The sequence below is a fragment of the Carassius carassius genome, chromosome 1, assembly GCF_963082965.1.
Source record: "Carassius carassius chromosome 1, fCarCar2.1, whole genome shotgun sequence".
NCBI lineage: Eukaryota > Metazoa > Chordata > Actinopteri > Cypriniformes > Cyprinidae > Carassius > Carassius carassius.
The window spans coordinates 45701527-45711050 of record NC_081755.1 but is presented as its reverse complement, the minus strand read 5'-3'; positions in this window follow the sequence as shown (position 1 = coordinate 45711050).

The following is a 9524-nucleotide window of genomic DNA, read 5'->3' as shown; positions in this document are numbered from 1 at the left end:
GTTTTGTTAGATTATATATGATGAGTTTCTCAGTATTAAAAGAATTGTTCACCCAAAAATTTACATTTCCTGAAAACATTCTCATCCTCAGGCCATCCAAGATGTATGAGTTTGAGATTGATTTGGAAAAATGTAGCATTACATCATTTGCTCATCAAAGGATCCTCTGCAGTGAATGGGTGCCGTCAGAATGAGAGTCAAAACAGCTGATAAAAGCATCACAATAATCCACACCTCTCCAGTCCATCAGTTAATGTCTCTGGAAGCAAAAACTGCATGTTTGTAAAAAACAAATCGATCAACAAGATGTTTTAAACCGTCACTTCTGGACAAAATATGAGTCCAAAATCCATAATACCACTTCCTCCAATGAAACAGTCCATCCCTGTTGAAAAACGTCTGTCATTCTGATGGCACCCATTCACTGCAGAGTATCTGAGCAAGTTATACAATGCTAAATTTCTCCAAATCTGTTCTGATTAAGAAACAAACTCATCTTGGTTGACGTTTTATTTTTAATATCACAAAGGGTGAATGAACTGCATATAACATATTCAATATATAACTCTTTCCATCATATTAAAGAAAACGAATTGGATGCATTTGTCCCAGCTCATGTAATCTAACAAGGTGAAGAGTCAGAGGTGCTTTAGGTGACCACTGAGAAATATATTACAGGAAAAAACTAAATAACACTAAATAATTGAGTTATTACAGGTACAGAGAAAGCTTGAGTACCTTTATGTGATACAATATTTTTCTGTTCATTGTTTTTCTCTCTTTGTAAGATTTCTGTTCTTCAGTGTTTGACTTCACTTAAGCCGGAATGAATGTCTGAAGGTTTTTAAACCAGTGCAGAGTTAACAGACTCAGCTGACGGTGTAAATTAGGCTTACACAAAGCACCAAGATAATTGAGAGAAACGCTTGCCATTTAAAGGAACAGAAATATGCCTACCAAATGACCAGCATTAAAGGAGAATATGCGCCTGTTGAAGAATGAAAGGGTCCAAATGAGGTGTGCGTTTTCATGGCAACCTGAAACAATTTTACAGCTGGAAATTGAGCTGTAGCGAACAGTGGCTGCATGGTTCCAGTCGATCGCCAGTGTTTATTGGCACTTGTTTCTGAATTCAGTGGAGGGAAATCAACTAAACATGAAACAATACAGCAGCACACTTAAAATTCTTTATACGGGTCATTCACACAAGACTACTGAACTCTGTGATCTTTAGAAAAATGAATATCCTTGTGTTGTAATTGAAGTAGTTAAACAGGCTTTCCGTAATATTCTCTGGGCAAGACCAGAGACTTTAACTTTAACAAATACAATTTAGATGATTTACACAATGATGAGGAAATGGAAACAGACTGGAAATAAATGACTGATAGTTACACAAGGACGTCAACTTAAAATTAATTTTGATAATCAGATATAAGACTTATATCAAACAGCAACTGAATGATATACACAAACCAACTAAACACCACAAAATCCATCGTGTCCACTACAAATACTGACATTTAAGAAAAAATTCACTTCTGGACAACAATATTATTGGTATGCAATATCATAAAATGATGAGTAATAAAATGATGATAAAAATCTCCCTTGTTCTTAAATAATTCTATATTTATAATTATAAAGTGCATGTAACGCACAGAACATGACATTTTGAAGCAAAAAGACTTTTCTTGTAAAATATGCATTCTTATTTTTGTTTTATTTTCAACTTTGAAAAATAATTTTACATTGAAGAAACGTGATTTAAAGGAGTCATATAATGCGATTACATTTTTTCCTTTCTCTTTGGAGAGTTATAAGCCCTTGGTGCATGAAGAAGATCTGTAAAGTTGCAAAGAATAAAGTCTCAAATCCAAAGAGATATTCTTTATCAAAATTAAGACTTTGCCACGCCCCCCTAAAATGTCTCATTCAAACACGCCCCACATGTCTTATTCACTATGTGGAAATATTTGCGTAATGCTGCCCAAATGTTCATACAAAGAAAGAAGGCATGGTTTCAGTAACTGCAGCTATGTTGAAGCAGTCATGTCAGGGAGATGCTGTGTGTATCTAGGAGAAAGCAAAAGCACTTTATTATATTTGTCCTTCAGAAAGTAGATGCATTTGGGAATCTTAAGATTACTTGCAACAGAACAGCAACACATTTTATGGTTGAACGTTTCGTGAACCTACTGTAGGAGAGGGGGTCATTCTGACTTTGCTACGACAATCTGACACTTCTGAATCAGCTACTGTAAGTATGTTCTGTTATTAGTTTAGAATGTTTAGAATGTTCAAAAGCGGAGTTTTGCACCTGTGTGTGTGTGCGCGCGTGTGAGAGAGAGAGAGAGAGATGGTCACACAGTGGAGTCAGCTGTCTTAACCGTCCGTAGCTTGTGTGCTGCAAACACATACGAGCTTCATCACTGTGTCTGTCACGCCACTCTGTTACTGTTTCACGCTTGAACTGATATTAAAACTAAGAACATTATTAACTGTCTTTACATTTATTTTGAAAGATGAGGTTTGCAATTGCGATTGAAAGGGGCGTTACATTTCCGACGAGTGCTTGCGATGATCGGCCAATCACAATGCACTGGGTCAGTTGGCCAATCAGAGCAGATTGCGCTTGTCGGAAGGAGGGACTTTGTAAAAAATTACCCATTTGAGAGAGGCAGGGCATAGAGGACCTACAATAATGTACAGTTTTTTAAAATAATGTGTTTTTTTAACATTAACATTCTTTAAAAAAGTATCATATGTCCCCTTTTTATAACTTGCACAGTAGATTCTTTAAACAGCTGCTCCTAAGAAACTGCAGAAGAGTTTACATTCATGCAAGCTACAGCGCCTCTTGTGGTAATGTTGAGAATGTGCTTGCAATCACTTGCAATGCACTGATCAATCTGTACCTGCATAAAGTATGTTTCTGAACTATCCTTTTAAATAAAAATATAAATGTCATCAGTTAAAGCTGAAAAACCTTGCAACATCTTTTCATCAACAAGCATGGTCATGCATTTCCATCAGCTTGTTTATAAGAGATCTGATGCTTATTTGCTTATTTATAATGCAATATTCTCTTTCCAATCAGAGCACAGCTTTCAGTAATCATGCATTGATCCTGGTGGTTATTTCAGGCGCACTGACCCACATTAGTCCAAATATTTGCATTGTTGAAACAGGAAACGGATCATCGTTATTTGTTTTGACATTCCTGCCGCGCAGTTCCCGCAGTGTGTGAGCTGAATCTGAGGATAATTGAAGAACCCCAAGCAGGCGGTTTTCCAGGAAACTCTCGCTGCTTAATTGGTGGATAAATGCTGGGGAACATCTGGTAGAGTTCACCCTGCCATCTGATGCTGCAGTCAATTTAGCGCCTCCATTTACCCTTGCTCAAGTTCTCCTCACAGGGATAATTCACCCATTTCTTCCCCCCACCTCAGACAAAGGCTGTTTGATAGAACAAAATGGGACGTCTAAAAGCCATGCAGAGATTTCTGAGACACTGTAATTTAATTTACTGGGAAATATTATATCAAACCATAGTTTGCCTCCCTGAGTTGTCACTGTGCATTCAGGGACAGAGATGTTAAGTGTTCAGGTGATAAAAACAGAGGCACAGCTGTCAAAACATTCTGCCTTTTTAGCTTAATCTTTAATGAAATTATCACATGCACTTCACCAATTCATCTTCGGGAAGAGAAAAAAAAATCTTCAGACTGATGCTGGAGGAGGCAACCATATATATATATATATATATATATATATATATATATATATATATATATATATATAGCCTAACAGGTGCAACAGCATAGGGTTGCACCAGTACTACGGCAATATTGCAATACTAAAATTTCAAAATACTGACACTTGCACTGTATTTTTTAAATAGTAGTATCCTTATATGTCAGTACCGTATACAACAGTTACCTTATTTTCACTAAAAGGTTAAAAAACAATCATGCAATAAACAGCAGATGGAAATGCAAATTCATTCTCGGAAACTCTGGCTTTTTTAGCACAATTGTGAAATTTTTCTCGCAATTGCGTAATTCTGACTTCTTTTATGAGATTATAAACTCATAATTGCGAGTCCAATATGGAGGGGGGGAAAAAAAATAAGTTAATATCTCACTATTTTCAGTCATGAGTTCAATTCACGAGAATTGTGAGAAAAATTCTGAATTGCGAGATATAAACTGGCATTTTTCTAATCTAATAATTCTGACCTGATACCTCGCAATTGTTTGTTTTAATGTCAATATTGTGAGATAAACCCGCAATTTCTAGAAAAAAATTCAAGAAAAAGGTCAAAATTGTGAGATTAACTTGTATATTTATGTCATCATTCTGACCTGAAAAGTCGCAGCTGCTTTTTTATAATGTCTGTATTGTGATATATAAACTCACAAATGCATGACAAAAAGTCAGATTGAGAGTTTATACCTTGTTATTCCGTTTGACCTATATCTTGACATTCTGAGGGAAAAAGTCAGAATTGTGAGATATAAACTCGCAAATGCGAGAAAAAAGTCAGAATTACTGGTTTAGCCTATATCTTGAAGTTTTGAGGAAAAAAGTCAGAATTGTGAAATAAAAAGTTAAAATTGCGAGAAAAAAATTTGACTTGCAGGTTTATCTCACAATTCTGAGAAAAGAAAAGTCAGAATTGCGAGTTTAGCCTATATCTTGTGATTGAGGAAAAAAGTCAGAATTGTGAGATATAAAGTTACAAATGCGAGATAAAAATTCAGAATTGCAAGTTTAGCCTATATAGTATATAGTATATACTGTAATTCTGAGGGAAAAGTCAGAACTGCAAAATATATCCTCACAAATATGAGATAAAAAGTCAGAATTGCAAGATATAAAGTTACAAATGCAAGAATTTTTTTTTGAATTGTTGGGTTTATCTCACAATTCTGAGAAAAGAAAAGAAGTCAGAATTGTGAGACATAAAGTGACAAATTTGAGAAAAAAATATCAGAATTACGGGTTTAGCCTATATACCATATTTTCCGGACTATAAGTCACACTTTTTTTCAGTTTGGCTGGTCCTGCGACTTATAGTCAGGTGCAACTTATTTATCAAAATTAATTTGACATGAACCAAGAGTAATGAACCGAGAGAAAACATTACCGTCTACAGCCGCCAGAGGGCGCTCTATGCTGCTCAGTGCTCCTGTAGTCTACCAATGAGCAGCATAGAGCGCCCTCTCGCGGCTGGAGACGCTAATGTTTTCTCTTGGTGCTTGGTTCTAAATAAATGCGACTTATAGTCCAGTGCGACTTATATATGTTTTTTTCCTCATCGTGTAGTATTTTTTGACTGATGCGACTTATACTCAGGTGCGACTTATAGTCCGAAAAATACGGTATTATAATTCTGAGGGAAAAGTCAGAACTGTATGGAAGTTCTAAGCGGCCATGCATTATAATTTTTTTCCTTTTTGTTTTCTCATTATAACGACTTAATTTTCTCGTTATCTCGACATAACAAATGTCGTTTTCTCATTATAACTACTTAATTTTCTCATTATCTCGACATAACGAAAGTCGTTTTCTTGTTATAATGACTTATTTTTCTCGTTATCTCGACATAACAAAAGTTTGTTTTCTCGCTATAACGACATGACCGTTTTACTGTTGCTATAGTAACGAACTCAACTTTGACAGGCATCTGATGGACAACCATGCAGGCGCTCTTACTGTAGCCTATATTTCAGCAAATCTTGCTTCGCCTAGGTAATAACGTCTACAATACTTTACATAAATAAAGGCTGATCAATCACTGTTGATTTTTCCAGAGACAGTACAACAAACGTTTTGTTTTTGTAATTAACATGTTTAAATGGCAACACCGCGCCATTAGAGCCGCTTGGATTAAACTCACTTTTAATTTTCCCTTTATTTGAAATAAAATTATATATAATTTGTAATTTGTAGTAGTCATTATATGATGTGGCAGATATCATGTGTGTTACAAGCTTCTGTTTGAAAAGAGCGTTCATGTGTACGTGTAGTGTATGTGTGTGTGTGTGTGTAGAAAAAAACGATTACAACATTATAGAACAAAATTGAATTAAATTAGCCTATGGATTTTACATACAGTATACATCACATTTCTCAGCAATGTGGTTAACAATAAAGATTAGTAATAAGGAAAAGAAGCACATCAGCCTACATCGTTAAATCCCGTCCTACTGTAGATAAACAGAACATCTCCGCTTATTAACTACCTAATCATGTGCCTAAAAGAAGCACAAATAAAGATATAGGTGCAAAAAGAATACAGTAACGTCAACCTTGGTTTTGATAAGCAGTTATTTTATGACACAAAACACGTTGGGGAAACTCATGCATCTAGCAGGAACTTAATACACAAAATAATCATATTGATTCAAGCATTTAACATTTATGAATTAATTAAATGTCAGTAATAAACAAGACTGCACAAATTATAGCGATCACTAGGAAGGTCCGCGTACAGTAAAGTGGACAGTGTACGTACAACACCACATCAGTTATACTCAGGTCTATAGTGCCACCTGCTGGCGCAGTTTTGTAACTTCTTAGAGAAAATTAAGTCGTTATAACGAGAAAACGAACTTTGTTATGTCGAGATAACGAGAAAATTAAGTCGTTATAACGAGAAAACGACCTTCGTTATGTCGAGATAACGAGAAAATTAAGTCGTTATAACGAGAAAACAAGAAGAAAAAAAATTATAACGCATGGCCGCTTAGAACTTCCGTAGAACTGCGAGATATATACTCACAAATGCGAGATAAATAGTCTGAGTTTAGCCTATGTCTTGCAACTGAGTAAAAAATGTCAGAACTGAGAGAAAAAAGATGAAACGGGCTTCCATACTAGACTATTTTACTGTAACTCGGAGCAGAAAAACAAAAAACAAAAAAAAAAGAATCTTGAGGGAATACTCTCAGAACTTTTTTTCTTTCTTAGAAAAAGGAACGGAAAGCAAAAAGCTTTGCCTTTTATCACTACTCAATTAACAACTTGGAGTTCACCGAAGCATGACCTGTTTGTTGGCTCCGTGCTGGGAGAGGAAGCAGGCGTTCTGAAGCTGGTGAGGAGGCAGGAAAGGGAGCTGCTGTAATCGACTGGAGAGATCAGCGGCAGCGGGACAGGTCAGCGCGGGCCGCCTCTAAACTCAAGACTGGGTGGAGCGGGGAGGAAAAGCTTCACTGCCAGGATTCCTGTAATCTAGCCTGACCATCACACGCCCAGAGTCGCCTCCTGTGGCCTTTCCTCTTTTCCCTAAATCAACCTGTTTCCTGCTCAAACATTCACACGCTAACCAGAGTTTAGGGCTGAGGGCACGCCGTTTCACACGACACGCTCGGTTTGTGAGCAATTACCTGCGAGTTGGTAAGTGCTCCAGTCCATTCGGCAACTGGAAAGAGAAAGAGAGAGAGAGAGAGGACATGGACAGAAAGAGAGAGAGAGGTCCTAAATTGACTTCTTACACTGAAGTGGTGAAGAATAAGAACAGCACTCTCGATCCTAAAGAAAAGATGTTTGTGTGATCAAAGAGTAGATGTATGGCACAGTCCATAATTCTGGGATTCTCCCTAAACAAACACAGGCTAAGATTGGAGAAGCGAGAGCGAAGATCAGCAAATTAAGCATAATAACTAGCAATTTCATTAGTTGAAACAAATTAATGAATCAGGCAATCAATAAGTATTAGGCTATATGCTAATGATAATATATGATAATTATATGATGATTATATGATAACTTATTATATGATAACAATTTATATATTTACTATGGTTATTTTCCACACACTGATATAACCTCTATGTATGTATATAAGCTACACACACACACACACACACACACACACACACACATACACACACACACACACACACACACACACACACATAGCCTACACAAATTAAGTTGCATTAAATTTAAATTAAGATGCAATTGGTTGGAAAAAAGCTAATAATTGGTCATATTAAAACAATTTATAATAAACATTTGTATATGCCACATTATAAATGTCTTTCATGTATTTTTTTGATCAATATTCCTCTAATTTTTTTGATCAATAAATCTAATTTTAAATGCATATTTATAAGAAATGACTAACTCATTTATAAATAATATTGTTTTTTTAAATATAATTTTGAAAAATATGTATCAGTTTCCATTAAAAAAAAATCATAGACTGATTTCTGAAGGATCTTGTGACACTGAAGACTGGAGTAATGATGCTTTATTTCTTATTTTATTTCTTATCACAGAAATAAATTACATTTTAAAATATGTTCAAAAAGAAAATGATTATTTGAAATTTTTAGAATATTTCGAAATATAACTATTTTGATTAAATAAATGCAGCCTTGGTATAAGAAAGTTTCTTCTTTTAAAAAATTACAGTTTACTAACCAGTAAAAATCTCTTTTGCTCTCTCATTTGGTGTATGTATATATATATGTGTGTGTGTGTGTGTGTATATATATATATATATACTGTACATACACACCAAATGGGAGAGCAGAAGAGATATTTACTGGTTAGTGAAGTGTAATGATTGTCCATATGCACCCAGTAGATGGTGTGTCTGGAGCGTATCAGATGACTGGAGGGATTAATCAGTACATGCTTTTGGATTTACAAATTGAGATTGTTTTTCCATTGGCCATGGCTGTGACGTCCAAATCAGTTATCTCAGATCTAACACGTCTTGCCTGAGATACCTGCAGTAACCCAGGGATTTCTGGCTATTGATTAGTGTTATACTCCACAGCTGCTTGACTGGGTTGGTAAAACATCTTTCATCTTCAGTAATTTAAACTTATAAATGCATCAAAAGCATCAGTATTATTTCCTCGCGGTGAAGCGAACACCAACAGCCAATCAAAACAGTGTTCAAAGCTCAAATTGAATTAAGATTTTTCAAAATATCTCCCGTTCATGAGCACACATACAGAGAAAGCCAGTCTTTAAAGAGAAAAGCCCTGTGACTCACTCACTTTCTGTCTCTCTCCCTCTGAAGATATTTATAGATCTGCCCGCAGGGGCCAGAGTTCCTTATAGAACTACGAGAACCAAAAGCTGGAGGGAGAAGCTATGACAGTTTCCCACACAAACCCTCCTGATTTGAACATATAGGCTAGGCATTGTTCTTTTAGATTTCTCAGAATCTAATTGTTCTTCTTGTCTACTGTAAAACTTGCTTGTTACGCAGTACAATTTATCTAGGAATGCTTTGCTAATGTATCCATTAAGTATGAAATCATTGTTTCTGAATGTTCTTTGAATGTTCAAATCATCCAGTCTTTTAAAATGTTTTGAAAAAAAATTCCTTTGTTTTTATGTTAAGGGAACGTTCCATTTTAGAATTTTGTTCCTAATGGGAATGTTAACTGTAAATGTTCTGAAACCGAAAAATAGTGTTTGGCATCTTGAATTGGATATATTTACACCTGTTAACCTGAAACAATGGATACATTAGTGTAAAACTCGATTTGTGC